The sequence below is a fragment of the Dermacentor variabilis genome, chromosome 3 (genome assembly GCF_050947875.1).
Source record: "Dermacentor variabilis isolate Ectoservices chromosome 3, ASM5094787v1, whole genome shotgun sequence".
Lineage (NCBI taxonomy): Eukaryota > Metazoa > Arthropoda > Arachnida > Ixodida > Ixodidae > Dermacentor > Dermacentor variabilis.
This window is the reverse complement of record NC_134570.1, coordinates 155,865,380-155,884,684: the sequence shown is the minus strand read 5'-3', so window position 1 is coordinate 155,884,684 and position 19,305 is coordinate 155,865,380.

Below are 19,305 nucleotides of genomic sequence, written 5' to 3'. Positions count from 1 at the left end.
CATGGAAGGGCCATGCGGCAGTTGGGAGACTGGTTTTCCCTGTCATGTATTAAGATTCTTAAAGCTGTAGATTTGCTCTGCTGTCTGGCTATATAAAATGAATCAGATAAAATGCAACAATCTTGAATTGCTTTCCACCAGAAGGCACAGACATGATTTTTTCATAAATGCCGCTTATCTGGATTTGACATGAATTCCAAAAGTCCTACTTAATATGACCAGGGAGCAATCGAATTTATGAAATAGCCCGAGTTCCTTTACACGCATTTCGAAAGCCAGCCGTGACTGTTGGTTTCTAGCTCATATGTGTCGCTACCAGCCTGAAGAACTACTAAAATGCTAAAGCATGCTTGACGCAGCCGCCAGAAACTCTCTCTCTATTGAGATATGCTTAAGAAAAACCCTGTGGTGAATAACCTACCTACAACGTTGCGTGCAATTGAAATGAGCAAATTTGGCAGAACTATTCTGAAAAAAACCCAATAGAATACAACCAACCCTGGGAAATCCTCCGGACCACTTTGCGGGACATTAGGAACATCCGCAGGACGTATGAAAATATCCACGGGAAGTACTAACGGACGTTCGGAGGACTATATGGCGCGAAGGAACTGTATTTTTTGGGATGGTTCGTCGGACGTCAAAAACGGACGTTCGGACGGTTACAAATTTTGTTATCACTTTTCACCAGGTCTAAACGACATCCGTGGGATATTTGAATGTCCAGTCCACGTCAGGGGTCGGGACTTTCCGTGGTCGTTGGAAATTCTGAGGACGCCAAAGTAGCGGAGCTTTTGCGGACATGTGGAAAGGAGTTCTAGACGAGGTGGACGTTCTCTGCCGCTAATAGCAAGAAGTTTCAGAACAATTAACTGAAATTAGCAATAATTGCTTTATTAGTGCCTGCGGGGGCAGTTGTTTAAATAGAAAACTTGGACGCAGTCAAATATTACCGCAGTCCCATTTTTTTATCTTCAAAATTGGGACTAATTCGTGGAATTTCTTCATCGAATGTCAAGCTCAATCCAAGCAATATACAAATCAAGCACGCCTCGCCGCTATGTCACACAGAGACGTCCTGTCACTAAGTTTCAATGATGGTATGTCGAGGCACATAATAATACTGCACGTTGCGGCATAGGTTTGCCAAGCACAGCGTGCCGTATGAGTATTTGCAACAATGTTCAGTTTCAAACTTCGTCGCACGTTTCGTTACCGTTCGTTTCTATCTGATATGATAGTTGGGCTGCCTTTTGGGTGCTGCCAGTGCGCTCGTTTTCGATATTGCCTGGTTTGAGCATTCAAATCCATTAATGAATATATTGAATGAGGCGCAATCCTCAAATTTTTTTGTAGGGGTGCATTAAAATTTGAGTGGGTTCATGTCTGCCATTTAAGCTACCCTCCAACACTAATGAAGTAGAAAATTAGAAAGAATTTGTTGACTGTTCTGAAATTCGCGCTATTAGCGGCAAGATATGTCCACCTCGCCTAGGAAACTCCTCTACAGAAGTGCCAAGTTGGCCACGCTCAGAGCTTCTTTTTATAAAAACCCTTGTCCTAAAAACAAACTGTATGACCAGCAAGAAATGGGTGGGAAAGCTGCCAACTGGGAAATTGATTTTCTTAAATGAAAGTAAGCACACACCAGAACAGCGGCAGTAATCTGAGTAGTGGACACTAGATTTTGAATTTACATGCAAATTTGTCGAATAGAACATCAGCTTTTTTTTCTCTTTGGACATCGCCGTCGTATACAGGCTCTACCCTCTGGCAGAGCCTGTTGTGTCGTTGTTTCACTGTTTCTGTTGTGCCATTTATTTCACCAGTATAATCACTAAGAGTATTTGTATAACTCACCGACAAAATATGCGATAGGCTAAATTTCAATGTTTGCACTCGTGAATAGATTGTGTAACATTTAGTTGACATTGTTGTATTGTTCTTACGCACACTCTTGGAAATTATATACCACTACACAAAGCGTGAATGAAGTATACAACAAGCACTGGCTCGCTAGTACATATATATAAACAGAAAAAGGCAGGTCACAAGGGCGAGAATTCCCATGTAAAGAGTGACACGTACAGTTCTGTATACTGCTAGTCTTCTAGCGTACACACTATTTGCATTTCAAAAACAAAAATAATTTTCCTACTTTGCAGCAGTCAGCTTCAATCTTTGAGCATTTACCGCATATAGTGCAGCTTACTCTATCACTACAGCATTTGTCCCATTTCAGGTATGTATGTGGGCACTGTTAGCTTGCTCATACTTTAGTTCGGCATGTGCCATTAAGAGTTTTGTGCACATGTCAAAAACCACTTACAGCAAACTGTCCGCTGTACGAACGTCGGTTTAACAATTATTTCAGAATAACGAACCTCTAGAATATTCCCGGTGGGTTTCCCATCCTTTCAATGCGAAAGTGTTTTAGTTAAACAACATTCTGAATTGCGATTGTTGAATGCATTTGAAGCTCCTGGTGGACAGTAACACCAGCTACAATTAGAAAGTGCTCGCATAACTGCGGTCTTTGCCCCCTGTGCTGTGAAAGTGACCCAGAGGAACAGCGCGACGAGGTGATTGACGCCGGCATATGGACAGAGGTCTGTCGCCAGTTAGATGTTGACAACAACATTTCGTTTAAAGTCTCTAAAGAGCTTGTTACCTGTGCTGAACTACTACATTTGGAAATTCTTTCCAGTGTTCGCCCTGAAGAAGAGTGCGACGAGGAAGATGCCATGGCAGAGGCAGATTAAAATAGTGTAACTAGTTTCGAGGCTGTATGATGCCTTGGAAAGTTGCGAGACCTCCGTGTCTAAGCAAAAATCCGTGCCAGAGGAAGTGCACAGATACATAGTTTCTCTGGACAGCTGTGCTGATTGCATTTCATTTATTTATTTTCGGAAAGTGCCGAAGTACAGCTTTACGCTTTAATATTACAGTTACTTATTGCGCTTGACGAGTACAAGTGCAAATGAAAATTAGATTAAAAAAGGTGAGATAAGCAGCAACGTAACTGTTCCGCACTTGGTACATATTCATGTACACAACTCCATAAATGGCATTTCACCCTTTTGACTCGTCGTCTACTGTGTGCTACACTGTTATATATTGTAGTGAATATTGAGTTCAGTGAATTTTCGATTAGATGAACTAATCCCATGAAGTTCACTCAAGTGAGTGTTTGCTGTATATCCTAAATTAAGGCATAAGCAGGTCAAAACGGGCACACATATTTTTATTAGCAAAAGCAGCAATAGCAAATGGTGAACTGCCACGCAATAAAGCCTAACTTCATAAAGCATAAAATATTCAATACATGGTGTATGACGACTAGATGGGCAGTGGCTCATCTCTTGACTGCACAAACTACAAACATGAGTGACTGAACCTATGGTATAGTCTCGCGAAAAAAGGTAAATAGTGAAACACTGATTACAAACTACACCACAGTAATAAACATGTACAGTATAAACGAATTCGTAACGAGTAGTGAATTAGGAGAACAAGATATGATACCAACATGCATGGTATGAAGTCGCACAATATCTTACTCGAGGAGGATCACTGGACAGCGAAGACGGCATAAGTCAGGTCGTAAACACGGGTAGCATAATATATTTTCGACACCCTGACTAAATAACAAGAATACGTAAATATGAGAAATATTCTGAGGTTTTTACGTGCCGAAACTACGACATTGCTATGACACACAAAGTAGCGCGGGGACTGCGACATAATTTTCGACAACCTGAGGTTCTTTAACGTGCACCCAATGCAAGTTAGGCGTTTTTCATTTCACCCCCATCGAAATGTGGCCGCTGTGGCTGGGATGTGTTCCCGCACCTTCGGGCTTAGCAGCACATCACCATAGCCACTACAACACCACGGAAGCGTATCACAAAAATTCGTCAAAGTAAGCTTAAAAGTCATTACAGCTGACATGGTTTGTCTTAGAGCTCACTGCTGCCACAATCCAAGAGATACGAGATATAATGCAGCATGCATTCAAAATAATGGAACCGATAATTTCCTTGGGGTCAAAAATAATAGTTCACAAATGTTTGCACGTACATCGTATGCTTGAGGAAAAATATAAAAATTACCATGCTACTCAGTGACTGACCACCCAGCTAAGCACTTAAGTGCGTATCACACAAATATCTTGCTGCAACTATGGAATTTAAACTAAAACAACAATTTATCTCTGGGAAGAGGTCATATGACATGCATGGTGGTACGCATACAAGTTCATAAAGCACATAAATAAGTCACATTTGCTACATGACATTATTAGGACATGTACAGAGATGAATGCTTTTGTCAATAAAATTTATTGCTGGGCTAGTTGGTTCATGCTTAACAACTGAAAGCTGGTATGCGCTATTCAAAGACAGGACAGAAGATAGACACAGAAGCTTAAGACAAACACTATCTCGCAACTACAGCTATACTACACTTCGCCTGCTTAAGTGCACAGAAGACCATTCGCGCATGCGCACTGCCCATCAAGCCAACCAATCCATCGTATTACAGCATCATTTCTAACTGCTTTTCTTTGCTACGCAAAACAACCGACGTATCGCCTAGTATAGGCACTTTTTTTCTAATATGATATGCCTCCATGATTTCTCTGGCGAAATCATTGCCACTCCTGCCTATAATTCGAATACCGGAAAGAATTGGCTCACAGGGACAGGACCTACAATGCTTAGGCAAATGAAAAGAAGCTTTGTTAGCTTCTGTAGCAAGAAAGCTTCATGATTTCTCATCATTTAATTATGCTACAGCAAGAAAAATCTCGCTGATCAAAGGACACCCACAAAGATGGTGCTCGGCGTGCAGCCACAGTTTGTCAAGACAATGTGTGTCTGAATGTTATTTTTGTAGTGGCTAACGGAAAGCGTCTCGATTACATTTAGTGAGTAATATGCATGCATCGTGCGATGTTGATGTGATAGTGTAAATGGTGGCGAAGGAGGTCCATAATATACATTTACAGCAGGCCCTGCGCACTAACTGCCGACAAATATATTTATTTCGGCCTATGAGTAAATATAATCCACGCACATGGGAAAATTGTTTAAAAACGGTTAAACTACTTCATAAGAAGCGCAGCAGCCAGACACTACAGCCGGCGTGGCTTTCTGCAGTACACAATCTGCATCCACTGTACAACGCAAGACTCCGCAGCCATTGTCCTGCGAATGTCCTTTTGTAGTTCGAAACTATGCGTAATAATACGTCCGCGGGTGAATTCGTGCGGATGTCCATAGGATTTTCATTTTCGCACAAAATATATTGCCGAGGCTGTTACTCTGCCGATTGTTCGTCTGACGTCCGATATTGGCTCTGGACTTTCGGTTTCTTCCCGGACGTTTTATAACGTCCTTCAGATATTGGTTGTCGAATGGGCAGGATCCGCGAACACCAAAAGCTAGAGATAGGACAGAGACCAGACGAGAAGCTCGGGCCCGTTCTCGTTCAACCGCCCCTTTAGTAATGCAGAGTTGAGAGCTGCCTTGAGCGCATGCAAGAGCTCTGCACCGGGATCTGATAGAATCATGCATGAACTGCTGAAAAGCTTACACAATGACACGCAAGTTACACGACTTACACTTTACAACACTATCTGGGACGCAGGATACCTTCCGACCGCATGGAAAGAATCCATTGCGGTCCGTGTTTTAAAACAAGGCAAAGATCCTTTCTCGATGGCAAGCTACCGCCCGATAGCCCTCACAAGTTGCATGTGTAAGGTATTTAAAAAAATGATAAATCGGCGACTCATCCATTTCCTTGAACCGAACAAAATGCTTGATCCCTATCAGTGTGGCTTCCGAGAAGGGCGCTCCACAACCGATCATCTTGTACGTATTGAAGAAAACATCCGGGATGTATTTATACATAAACAGTTCTTCTTATCAATATTTCTGGATATGGAAAAGGCGTGACACAACGTGGCGATACGGGTTCTTGCGAGACTTATCGGAAATGGGCATTCATGGTAATATGCTAAACGTAATAAAAAGCTACTTGTCCAATCACTCCTTCCAGGTAAAAGTTGGCAATGTGCTGTCACGTCCTTTTACACAAGAAACTGGTGTACCCCAGGGTGGCGTGCTCAGTTGCACACTCTTTATTGTTAAGATGACAACACTTCGTGCTTCCTTACCACCGGCCATTTTGTATTCCGTCTATGTGGACGACATTCAAATAGGTTTCAAATCCTGTAGCCTCGCAGTGTGCGAGAGACAGGTACAGCACGGTTTGAACAAGGTGTCAGGGTGGGCAGAGAAAAATGGATTTAAAATCAATCCTCATAAGAGTTCTTGTGCTTTGTTTACAAGAAAGAGAGGCTTGGTTCCGGATCCTTGCTTACAACTGTGTGGACAACAGATTCCGGTAAACAAAGAGCACAAATTTCTAGGTGTTATACTTGACAATAGACTCACTTTCGTCCCCCACATTAAACATATTAAAGAAAAGTGTCTGAAAACAATGAACCTAATGAAACTTCTATCCCAGACTACGTGGGGTAGTGACAGGAAGTGCCTAATGAATCTCTATAGGAGCCTAATCCGGTCACGATTAGATTATGGTGCCGTGGTATATAACTCTGCCGCTCCGAGCGCGCTAAAGATGCTAGACCCAGTTCACCATCTAGGTATCCGCTTAGCCACGGGCGCTTTCAGAACAAGCCCGATTAAAAGCTTATATGCCGAATCGAATGAATGGTCTCTCCACCTACAGAGATCATACATCAGCTTTACATATTTCCTTAAAGTGCGCTCTAATCCTGAACATCCATGGTTTGATACCGTTACCGATATGACGTGCGCTACACTTTTCAGTAATCGTCCCTCCATAAGACAGCCTTTCTCGCTGTGTGTGGAGGAGCTTAGCGATGAAATGCATGTCCCACTCCTCGAGCATCGTTTAGTGCACCTAACCAAGCTCTTACCTCCTTGGGAGTGGCAGGTGATACAATGTGACATATCCTTTACAAAAGTTACAAAGCACGCTCCTGAGGCCGAAATCAGAATGCATTTCCTAGAACTTCAGTACAAACACTCCTGCGCAGAGTTCTACACAAACGCTTTGAAGTCAAATGCCGGGATATCCTATGCAGCCGTCGGCCCATCCTCCTCGGAATCCAATGTACTGCATCCAGAAACAAGCACCTTTACGGCCGAGGCCTACGCATTACTCTCTGCTGTGAAGCATATAAGAAAATCAAAACTTCCAAAAGCAGCGATCTATACAGACTCTCTAAGCGTCGTGAAGGCCTTAATGTCACTCTGCAAACATAAAAATCCCGCATTCAATGAACTGTATTCGGTATTGTGTAAAGCGTACTCATCTAACCAGAATATCATAATATGTTGGGTCCCTGGCCATAGGGGAATCGGGTAACGTTCTCGCGGACGAGATGGCCACGTCAATCACATCGCAAGCTGTTAACCCTACCGCCGATGTGCCTGTCACTGATGTGGGGCGTTTCTTACGAAATAAACTGCGAAACATCTGGCAGTGCACGTGGGACGCGCAAACAAATAACAAACTGCCCGCTATAAAGCCACAGCTAGGTTTTTGGCCCTCCCCAACAAGATCTCGGCGAACAGATGTCGAATTCTGTCGCCTCAGAATAGGACACACATTTGGCACACAATTATCTGCTTACTGGAAGTGAACCTCCAACCTGTGGTAGATGCGGCGAGAGGTTGAACGTGCTCCATGTGCTCCTGGAGTGTCGGGAAGCCGAAACGGAGAGAACGAAACATTTTCCGCTGGCGTACCATTATTACATCGCTCTACACCCGGATATGTTTCTTGGTAAGGAACCACTTTTTAACACCAAGGCAATCCTCAACTTTTTAAATGATGTTGTCCTACATGTAATAAGCCCATTAAACTCGTAGCGCATCCTCTTTCCAGAGGATGCCGCTGTGATAGATTTTTTATATAGCCCACGCCTCTAGGCGCTTGTGTCTCAAGGGCTCTAACGAGGCCGTGGTGCTCTAGTGGATTTTAGAATCTTATGCTTTTTTATGTAATATAATTATTTCGTAATGCACCTTAATGGTTATTGTACACGTCTTTTCTCATTACTATATTCTTATTACACATAGATTTTATGCACATTAGAGCGACCATTTTTTAAGACCCCTTTACAGCCACGTCCCATCAACTTCATAGAAGTCATAACTCCACTGCAAACTAATCAACACTGGCTTGGCGCTCTTTGGCCATACCTGGCCCTTGCGCCAATAAACACCATACATTCAGAACGCGCGATCAGAAGCTTTAGAGAATTCAAGGAAAGCTGCATCTACTTGTAAACCAGTGCCAACGGTTCAGTGTAGGTCATGAACAAACCCTGCGAGTTGTGTTTCACAAGAGTAGCCCTTTCGGAAACCGTGCTGATACTGGTATATTATGTTGTGACTTTCTAAGTATTTGGCAATTTGGGAGTGAATTACGTGTTCCATGACCTTGCATATGGTACTTGTTAGCGGAATAGGTCTCTAGTTGCGTGGTAAAGAACGGTCGCCTGACTTGCAAAAAGGTGCTGCTACCTTGGCTATTCGCCAATCATCAGGGATAGTGCCTGTCGCAAGGGACTGTGAAAAAAGGAGTTGAAAAAGCAGTTGTGTTGTTGAGTAGCCTTTACGGAATCCTGCCTCGTCCTTTGGTTGACAGAAGTCTAAGGCGTTCCTGATTCTATTTGCGATTACCTTAGTAAATACATTGTAGGCAATGTACAGTAAGCTGATCGGTCTATAAATTTTCAAGTCTTTGGCATACCCTTTCTTATGGATAAGGATTATGTTAGCGTTCTTCCCAGATTTCGGTACGCTCGAAGTCATGAGGCATTGCGTATACAGGGTGGCCTGTTTTTCTAGAACAATCTGTCCACCATCCTTCAACAAATCAACTGTTACCTGATCCTCCCCAGCTGCGTTCCCCCTTTGCGTAGCTCCCAAGGCTTTCTGTGCTTATTCCGGAGTTACTTGTGGGATTTCCAATTCCTCTAGACTGTTCTCTCTTCCATTATTGCCGTGCGTATCACTCGTACTGTATAAGTCTCTATAGAACTGCTCAGCCACTTAAACCATCTCATCCATATTGGTAATGACATTGCCGGCTTTGTCTCTTAACGCATACGTCTGATTATTGCCTGTTCCTAGTTTTTCTTCACTGCTTTTAGGCTTCGTCCGTTCGTGAGAGCATGCTCAATTCTATCCATATTATACTTTATGTCAGCTGTCTTACGCTTGTTGCATAACTTCGAAAGTTCTGCCAGTTCTGTTCTAGCTGTAGGGTTAGAGGCTTTTATACATTGTCGTTTCTTGATCAGATCTTTCGTCTCCTGCGATAGCTTACTGGAATCATGTCTAACAGAGTTACCACCGATTTCTATTGCACACTCCTTAACCATGCCCACAAGATTGTCGTTCATATCTTCAACACTAAGATCCTCTTTCTGAGTTAAAGCCGAATACATGTTCTGTAGCTTGATCCGGAGTTCCTCTATCTTCCCTCTTACCGTTAACTCATTGATTGGCTTCTTATGTACCAGTTTCTTTCGATCCCTCCTCAAGTCTAGGTTAATTCGAGTTCTCACCATCCTATGGTCACTGAAGCGCACCTTGCCGAGCACGTCCACATTTTGTAGGATGCCAGGGTTAGCGCAAAATATAAAGTCTATTTCATTTCTAGTCTCGCCATTCGGGCTCCTCTACGTCCACTTTCGGCTACCCCGCTTGCGGAAGAAGTTATTCATTATCCGCATATTATTCCGTTCTGCAAACTATTAATAACTCTCCCCTGCTATTCCTAGAGCCCCTGACTTGTCTCCAACCTGCGTTTTGCCTACCCAGGCATTGAAGTCGCCCATCAGTATAGTGTATTCTGTTTTGACTTTACCCATCGCCGATTCCACGTCTTCATATAAGCTTTCTACTTCCTGGTCATCATGACTGGATGTAGGGGCGTAGACCTGTACGACCTTTAATTTGTACGTCTTATTAAGTTTCACAAGACCTGCCGCCTTCTCGTTAATGCTATAGAATTCCTGGATGTTACCAGCTATATCCTTATTAATCAGGAATCGGACTTCCAGTTCTCATCTCACCGCTAAGCCCCTGTAGCACTGGACGTGCCCACTTTCAAGCACTGTGAGCCCCATTATATTCCATGTACTGCCTTCTAATCCCTCCAATAGCACTGCTGTACTCGCCTCACTAGATAACGTTCTAGCGTTAAACGTTAAAACACTTTGCCGCTGCTTAAATTACTCTGAAAAGACAAATTAAAGATAAACTTGTTAACTAAGTTTTTTATTATTTACTATTGACGGCAGTTGTTCATAGGAAAGCTTGAAGGGTTTCATAATCTTTGGCATACCCATTCTTTAGACATAAAGAAGTCGCTTGTAACTTGCGTTATCCATAATGGAAACTAAAGGCCAAATCAAGGCACATAGAGATTGAGCCCGTCCGGCTTCGTGTGGAACCGTAAATACGCGTAAGATCTAAGATGGGTCAGGATGGCGTCGCAGCATATCTGGCAAGCAAACGCCGTATCATAGGGTGCCGAGACGTTTGGTTTCACACTTCCCCACGCATCAAGCAACGTAGTCTACTGTCTAGAATGTGCCGCTTGTATAAAAAATGCATAGGTGAGACTGGACAACTAACTCATAAAGGACTCAACGGTCACCGCGCAGATACAAATCACAATTTACCTAAAGCACTAGCCAGTCACATCAACGAACATGGTCATATATGCGACAAAGCAAGGCTCCATATACCAGAAACAAATTTCCGCTCACCTCGCTAGAAGAAATATGCGGAATCATACCTCACACACAAGTATAAATGCCTACACCCGAGGGAATATAATTTAACACATGGCAACTTAGAATCTTTAAAAGCTGTAATGCTGTAACTTCAATCTGAAATTCTCATGTCATCAACCAAGGCACAAAACACATTGTGCCACCAGCTAACCTTCATTCTTAACCTGACCTATTCCTCCATTTCCAATTTTTCCTTGCGTACTACTCAATTTAATATACCCTTTCATGTTTTTACGTTTATGTAAACTGTACGACCCCTTTTCACATATACACCTGCCTCCGCCCGCTTTTACTCATGTCACCCTCCTATTCTTATTCCGGTTTCGTTTCCCCCTCGCGCCTTTTGTGTCTGTTTTCTCTCTTATTTTTTTAAACTCCCCCACAAACAGATTCCACAGTCCCAGACGCCAGGATACCTTTTTCGGCCATCAGCCACACAGGGTATCGCCAGTTCTATATACCGCCGTGGCGACACCAACGTTGAGCTACCGGGGCTAACGTCCCTAAAAGACCATGCCGCTGCCTTCCAGCTACCACATGCATTGCATCCCAGACTCCTTGTCGCCATAATAACTCCTTCAAAATTAGCCGACGCATTGCAGCTATGCTACTCAAGTCATTCTTTCAACAGATGGCTTTTTGGGTCTTTTTGTTACTAGAGCACTGACCGTCTGACCTGCTGTTCTAAAGCGGCAAAAACATGTCGCCAACGACACTCCTGAATTCTCCTTCCTCTTCCCTTCCCCAACACCCTTCCATGCCCTTTTTTTCTTGTCTTGTCCATTTTTTCCCTCTTGGCGTCTTTTTTCCCTTTCCGTTCGTTTCTTTTCTCGCCACCTTCTCTCTCTCCCGGTCTTGTCCTCTCGTCTTAGGAACCACGCTTACAAACGTCAGGCGACAGCGGTCGTTCTCTTTAGGGTCTCTCCCTTTACAACCAGCTGCCACCGACAACAATCGCATGTGACGTCACTCTACTAACGCTCTAAAACTAACATGCGGAGGCTGACGAGGCCATCTTTGACGAAGATATGTCGTCCTATCGTAATGTTGGCCAGCCTTCCTGAGGCGCCTCATCCCTGTTGATAACCTTTGTAACCTTTATATCCTTTATACCACAGTGTGCTATACCATCTGTCAGCGCTTTTAACGATTTTGAATGTTGTGATTATTGAAGTTTGTTAGATGTGGCCTATCACCACTCTCGGCTTACTTTCAGTGATCTCATTTTATTTAAGCATAAGAATGAGGAAAGAACTGCTACACAAAGAAAGAACCTCGTACATTAGCTGCATGTACGCTGTGACCTGGATAGCTGATCTTGTTCTACGCTAAGCATCCTAAATTTTCATGCCTGTCGTCGGTGCCAAAAAATCAAGGTGCTGGGCATTATCCAGAGTTCCAGCGCTCGCCGCCAGCCAGGATCAGAACGGACGAGTATGTAGCATGGTGGTAACTGGCTTTCTTCTGCTAAGATTCAATTGTTTTATGGATCGATGTACCGGTAACTCTTGAACTGGCATCAACACTCTGCCGCAGATTCCATTTCCTACAAAATTATGTTTTTTTAGAAACAAACGAGCATAATAGATTGCCCTGTATTATTTTCAGATGCTTTTTTAGGCTTTTTTTACATTGAAGATGTAGGTTAGCTTAGAAAAGTATCAATATGGAGATGGAAAAGTAGAACACAAGAAATGGCGGATTCCATGCCCTGTGAGAATGGATGTGCACGAAGCTTGCTACGCTGTTTGCCTTGAATGACAATAATTATTGGTGATGTTTGTGGTAAATGCGTAATTTCTTCAGCGTTTAGTCCAATACGAGAGTGGCGAGTTGATGTTAAGCGTTGCCTTGCGTACAACACTTCTGTTTGTCTGCATGGTCCACAGAACACGCAGGTAGACGTGTTTGCTTGAGGCGTTGTTCCGAGTCATTGGTCATAATCTTTGAGAGGGAATTGAGCGTCATCATTGTCTGACATGGCTCACCGCATCATGGCAGAAATATTAAATTTTAATCGAATTATGGGGCTCTGCTTTCTTCAATTAGTTATTACAATTGTATGTATACAATGTATGCATACGTTCGTGGTCTGCACTACGTTTCACTGCGTAGCGAAGACGCTCTTGTTCTGTGTGACGCTTCTTTCAGGCCTGGGTATCCTTAACGTCGAGTGGACGCCTTGAAGCCATCTTGCTGGCACGGGTTTGCGGGCTCCATCTACATGCATGGCCAACACAGTGTTGAGATTCCAGCTCAAAGCACTCTCTTCAGGCTAAGGACGATTGTCACCCTGCACAGCTTCATTTATAGTCTTCCCGTGAGCGCCCAATGTGAGGCGGCCCACTGACCTTTGGTTCCCGTCGAGTCCTGATTGTACCCCTGATTTAAAGCAAACAACCGCATTTCCAAAAGTAAGTCCTGGAACCACTATACCTTTCCAAATACCTCGGAGGACCTCGTACCTATTCTATACCCATAGCGCTCTGTGCTTCATTATGGCTGCATGTCTCTTCCCCTTCACTGTTATTGTTTTTTTCCTGTGTTTCCATATATCTATTGGCCTCGTTTACCCATATACGAAGGTATTTATATTCTGTTACCCGAATTATTTCCTGGCCCTGTATCTCCACTGTCTGTTCACTGTTTTCATTGGATACCATAACACCTGATTTTCTAACACTAAATTGAAAACCTATATTGTTGCCTTCCTGTCCACAGATATTAGCCAGACGTTGCAAATCACTTTGCTTTTTAGCTAGTAACACAATGTCACACGCATAAAATAAACCTGGGAGCTGCTGCTCTTCTACTGTACCCGGCTGTTTGTATGAGAGATTAAACCCGACATTACTTCCTTCTAGCGCCCTCTCCATCCTCGCCATGTACATCATAAACAGCAGCGGGGATAAAGGGCACCCCTGTCTCAGTCCCTTGTGATATGAACTTTCTCGTCGCTTCTCATCCCTTCCCATTCAACACAAACGGTATTTTCTATCCTTCCCTTCTCAGAAAATCCCACAATATGTTGCGGTCTACGTTGTCATACGCTCCTGTAATGTCTAAAAATGCCATATATAACGGTGTGCTTTCTACTTTTGATATGTCAATACACTGAGTAAGAACAAATAAGTTATCATCTAAACGCCCACCTATTCTGAAGCCATTCTGAAGTTCTCCCAAAATTCCATTATTCTCTTCCCAAGCTTGAAGCTTTAATTTGATTAGCTGCATTGCTAGCCTGTATATTACCGATGTAATGGTCAACGGTCTATACGAGTGAATTTTATCTTTCTCCCCTTTGCCCTTATAAATTAAATTCAATCTACTTTGTCGCAAACTGTCTGCTATCCGTCTATCTTTTAAGGTTTGTTGCACTGCTTTCACCAGAGCTTCCTTACTTTTTGGTCCTTGTTCATTAATCAGCCTAACGGGAACCTCGTCTAGCCCTGTGGCTGTGCGCTTAGCAATTTTCTCTTCCGCTTTCTTCCAGTTGAAATTTGTCAGCCCGAGCTCCTATTTCCCTTGGGTCTCTTTCATGCTCTTTTTTTTCTTCAAATACAACCTCGTCATTGTCTTGGAAATATTCGGCTGGTATTTTTCGGATGTAATTTATTGCCGCTTCTCCTTCCAGTCTGTTTTCATCTTCGTCTAGGATATGTTGTTGTATTGTGGTTGACTTCCTGCCGAAAAATTTTATGTGGTTCCAAGATATTCTAGGTGCGGCCTTCTTTTTGTCGCGCATTTCTGACAACTAATGTTCACTTTCACCTTTTAATTTTGCTTGCACCAGTATTTGAACCATAGACTTTTTCTCGCGGTATATTTCCCATTTACTGGTTACTTCATCCTGAGGTAACTGCGCCTTCATTGCCTGCCTGTGCTCTCTAGATGCTTTCTGTCGTTCTGGGATCGCTCCTCGTATCTCCCTGTTCCACCAGCTTTTCGGTTCCTTTGTTCCTTTCCAACGTACATGTTGTTTCTCTTTCCGTATTTCTGTGGTTATTACACTCAGAAGCTCACCATATTCCCACTCTTTACTTGGCCGTTTGCCATTTTCTTCCGTGACTCTAGTGACTATATTTGCTATTTGTTCAGCCTTGAAATTTGGACTGGTCAATTTGCGCTCCTTGCTCTCTTTCCCAACTGCATATCCCATTTTTAAAATGATGCGTTTATGGTCACTCCCTGTGCTGCTATACCCTTCTTCATGAATGACCGTTTCTCTCAACTTATCATGAATTCCTTCTGTCATCAGACAGTAATCAATGGTCGATTGCCGGTTTCCCACTTCCCACATGATCTGCCCTTCACACATAGACCCTGCATTCACGATAACAAGGTTATGTTGCTCGCAGAGGTCTAGCACTGACTTACCGTTGTTGTCGGTATAGCCATCTAAATCCTGGATGTGGGCATTCATGTAACCTAATAGGATGCGCGGTGGTGAGCGCCATTTGGTGGTGTTGCAAGAAACCCGGCGGCACGTACGACAAGACCATAGCAGCAGCAGCGCCCGTAATGTTGGGAGAATTAGGAGGCAAAGAAAACTTCACTTTAAAACATTGGTTGCTATCATTTGCAGCTAAATAAAGCTTGCAAGCCAGCAATCACTACAGCTTTTACATAAAATGTTTATGCCTACATGGGAAATGCTAAAGTTACGACTTGCTTCGTTACCAACTGCACGAGCAACAAGTAAAGGTAACAAATGACAGATTTGGCCAACCAGACAGCTTGCACCTTGCTGCTCTCCTCCATGCGTTAGAGACAGTGTAGCCAAATTGTGACTCTCCCAATCTGACAGGAATTTGAGTGATCGGAGAGCAGACAATTTATGCAAAATCAGAAGCCGAAGATCCACCCGATAAGGCTTTAAGTACAACTGCCATGTGACTAAAGTTTGCATTAAAGCCAACCTCCCTATGAGAAGAGGCGTGGCTTTGACAAAAAACACATACGAAAATTCCATGTAAATCTGCAACAGAGTGTGATGCTTGCGTATGCATTCTCAGTGCAAATAAACCTGCGCTGGCTTGCGCACCAGGTGGCATGTTTGTGTGTAATATTTGCTGCATTTTGTTATCTGAAACATTTGTTGAATCGATCTTGCACTTGAAGTGATTGCAGTAGATTTCCTTCATTCACTTATTGCTACAAATCATTGCAAAAACATCTTACTTCGATATCTATTGCACTGTTCTTAGACCGCCTGGAGAAATACGTAAGTGACCATCCAATGGGGCCACCAGCACCACCTCCGGAGAAGAACCTTGCTTCTCTGGGAGGGCACCTTCGGAGCTTTTTTATAGAATGAGGTCGCCGGGGCAACCGAGTGCAAAAGTAAACATAGTATAAGTCCAGTGACGTTTTTCAATAAAGTGTGACGATATGCAACATAGTATGGTGCTTTGCATATTGATTCTTTATGGGATGAAAACAGCCGCATACTTAGACACATGGAGATACCAACTATACACTTCCCGAGACTCAACATCACATTAAGATAGCCCGTCGAGAGCTTCCGAATAGCAATGGTTGCTCCTTAAATTCATCACGCAACTTGCCTTTGACGTGCTGCGCCCACAATAATATCCAATGTGCCGCCCAGTGCCCACCGTGCCACCCAGCACCCAGTGCGCCGCCCAGCACTCACCGTGCCCTCCAGCACCTACCATGCCCCCCATTACCATAATCCACCAAGATGATGTATGATGGAATCCACTATACCCAGCAACGGGCAAATTTACAATGGGGTTCCGCTCTTCCGTTGTGGCGGTCCCGCGAGCGTGCTGTCCGCCAGGACCGCGAGGCGGAAAGAAATGCGAACCGTCCCTGTGGCGTCGATCTCGCAAACTTGGAACGTTTCACCAGAGCAACGGCCAGCATTCAGAGGGAGTTGTAGGGAACAAATTTCATGTGGTCCGTGTTGTGTGTGGCAGCTTGTGGCTTTCGAGTGACCTCACAGCCATCACTGCACTGCGGGACGTCAATCAACGAGCGATGGTTTTGGCTGCGGTGAAGCAGTGTGCGCCCAAGGAGTACTGTGAGGTGCGTGTCTGTTGTACGTGCCGGGATTTGTTAGTAAAAGGTGCCGTGCCGTGTTTTTTTATGGTGTAGGGGACATATAAGGTTAAAGTGTTCAAATTTGGTTGGATTACAATCTACTGGCATCCAATTTACGTAACTACTGACGTAAGAATCGGGTGGTGACAAACGATGTTGTTAAAAGCCCAATAGAGCGACTTCTTCATTCAGCCCGCAGCAGGACACAACAGCCCGCAGAAGGGAAGAGGGTTTTGGTGGGGCCAAGCTAGAGCAGTGTAAGTAGCTAACTTGGTGAGACGAGTGGTACTGATGTCTACGATTGGTCTGATACCGTTTCCTTAGCTCGCAATGGCTGTTAGAGAATCATTGTTGCTTAGAGCGCGCAGCAAAAATTGGCATCGGGATGAGTCCACAGCGAAGAAGCGACGCGACGTCGTATATGTGCCGAATAAGCTCTTACTATGATACACTGCCATGTAAAATGGTGTATTATACGCAAACAAATTCATTATAACAAGTAACATAGAGTAGGCCGTGCCAGAACGATCGGCGGGCATTCGTCTTCAATTGTTTTCGTAAAAGGGAAGTCTCAAGCTATTAAAGAAATCTGTTTTGTTTCGCACAGTTCTTTATGTGCTTCATGATTTGTCTTTTATGCATGATAGTATTGGAATAATAAGCAATTAGAAAAAACTGTTTCCGCTCTGCTGCTCCTTTTGTTTTACGGGTATTTGGGCTGGACGAGCTACCACGAGCAGCTTTCTTTTTAACTTTGCCTCCGCAACACTGCGTTTTGCTTTATGAAAATAAAAGATGCATAATATGAAAAAATAGTGCATCTCATTGCGTCCAGTTCACTTTGACATGGTGGGTTTTCGCTGTTTTGTGACATCGCGTGCCTGACTTGGAAAGTGGGCGTAGCCTGTAAATATTTTTGACCCATACCAGATGGCGAATATTGAAGAAGGCGTAAAACCGGAGAAAAAAAGGATTTGCTCTATTGTTCGGCCTAATCATGCATAATTAGTGTATGCGCATCATATCAGATGTGGAGCCTTGGTAGTGTTTGTGTCGTCACATAATAGACACGTGAAGCAGGCGTGGCACAACTTATTTCGAACAGTTGTGTAGGGGTAGTGCCAGAAATGGGTAAAACAGCTTGGAATAACTTTACATTGTAGCGCCCGAGATGTTCCAATAATACTAGGTGCCATAATTGACAAGGTAACTTTTGACGCCGAGATGTTCGTTCACCGTGCTGAGGAATCCCGTCAAATAGCCAGCGTGCACATAAGACTGCGGTAGTTTGCAAATGCGTGACGTTACGATCTCGTCCATTAACGAGCGAATTACCAAACTGGTGACCAAATTTCAGTAGAGGCTCCAGTCAGACGGTGAGCCCTCAGCGATGAACACCTTAACAAGTGGTTAGGGCCTTATATATGCCTCAGGTACGCCAGAGGCACACTAGAACGTCCTTCCCAGTGAAGCCGTGGCGCCGCCTGTACTTCGTGTCCATGGCATTCACAAAAGCTGTATTTTCAATGGACACTTTTACGATGATGTTCCGTCTACAAATTTTCAGAGAAAATGTAGGCGTTTGTTTCCTCGTTCCCTGCGGTATAACGTTTCATCGATGTGCTTGTCTGTTCTGTCGGCTCACATGTCTATGTCTATCGTGTCTTTGTTATCGGCATTCCGTTCCAGTGTGTGCATGAAATTTAATTTTTTAACGGTTATCTCGACGTAGTGATGCAATCTGCTTCGTTGCATGAGCTCGGAAAGGCCATACGGCAGTTGGAGACTGGTCGTCCCTGTCATGTATTCAGATTAATAAAGCTGTAGCTCTCCTCTGGTATCTGGCTCTATAAAATGAATGAGATAAAATTGAACTAGCTTCAATTGCTTTGCACCAAAGCAACAGAAATGATTCTTTCACAAATGCCACTTGTCTGGATTCCACATTCATTACAAAACCCTTATCCTACCTATTATGAGCAGGGAGCACTGTAATTTATGAAATTGTCCGAGCTCATTTACACGCATTTCGAAAGCCAGCCGTGATTGTTATCTTTTAGCTGATATGTGTCGCTACCAGCCTGAAGAACTACTAAATCTGCTTGACTACTACTGCTGGACGCAGCCTCCAGAAACTCTCTCTCTCTCTCTATTGAGAGGTGCTTAAGAACAACCCTGTGATGAATAACCAACCTACGATATTGCGTGAAATTGAAATCAACAAATTTGGCATAACTATATTGGAAAAACCTAATGGACAACAAGCAACCCTGGGACATCCTACCGACCACGTTGCAGGAGGACGTGCGAAAAAAATCCACGGGACCTACTAATGGACGTCAGCATGATTACCCAGATAGCCCGAGACA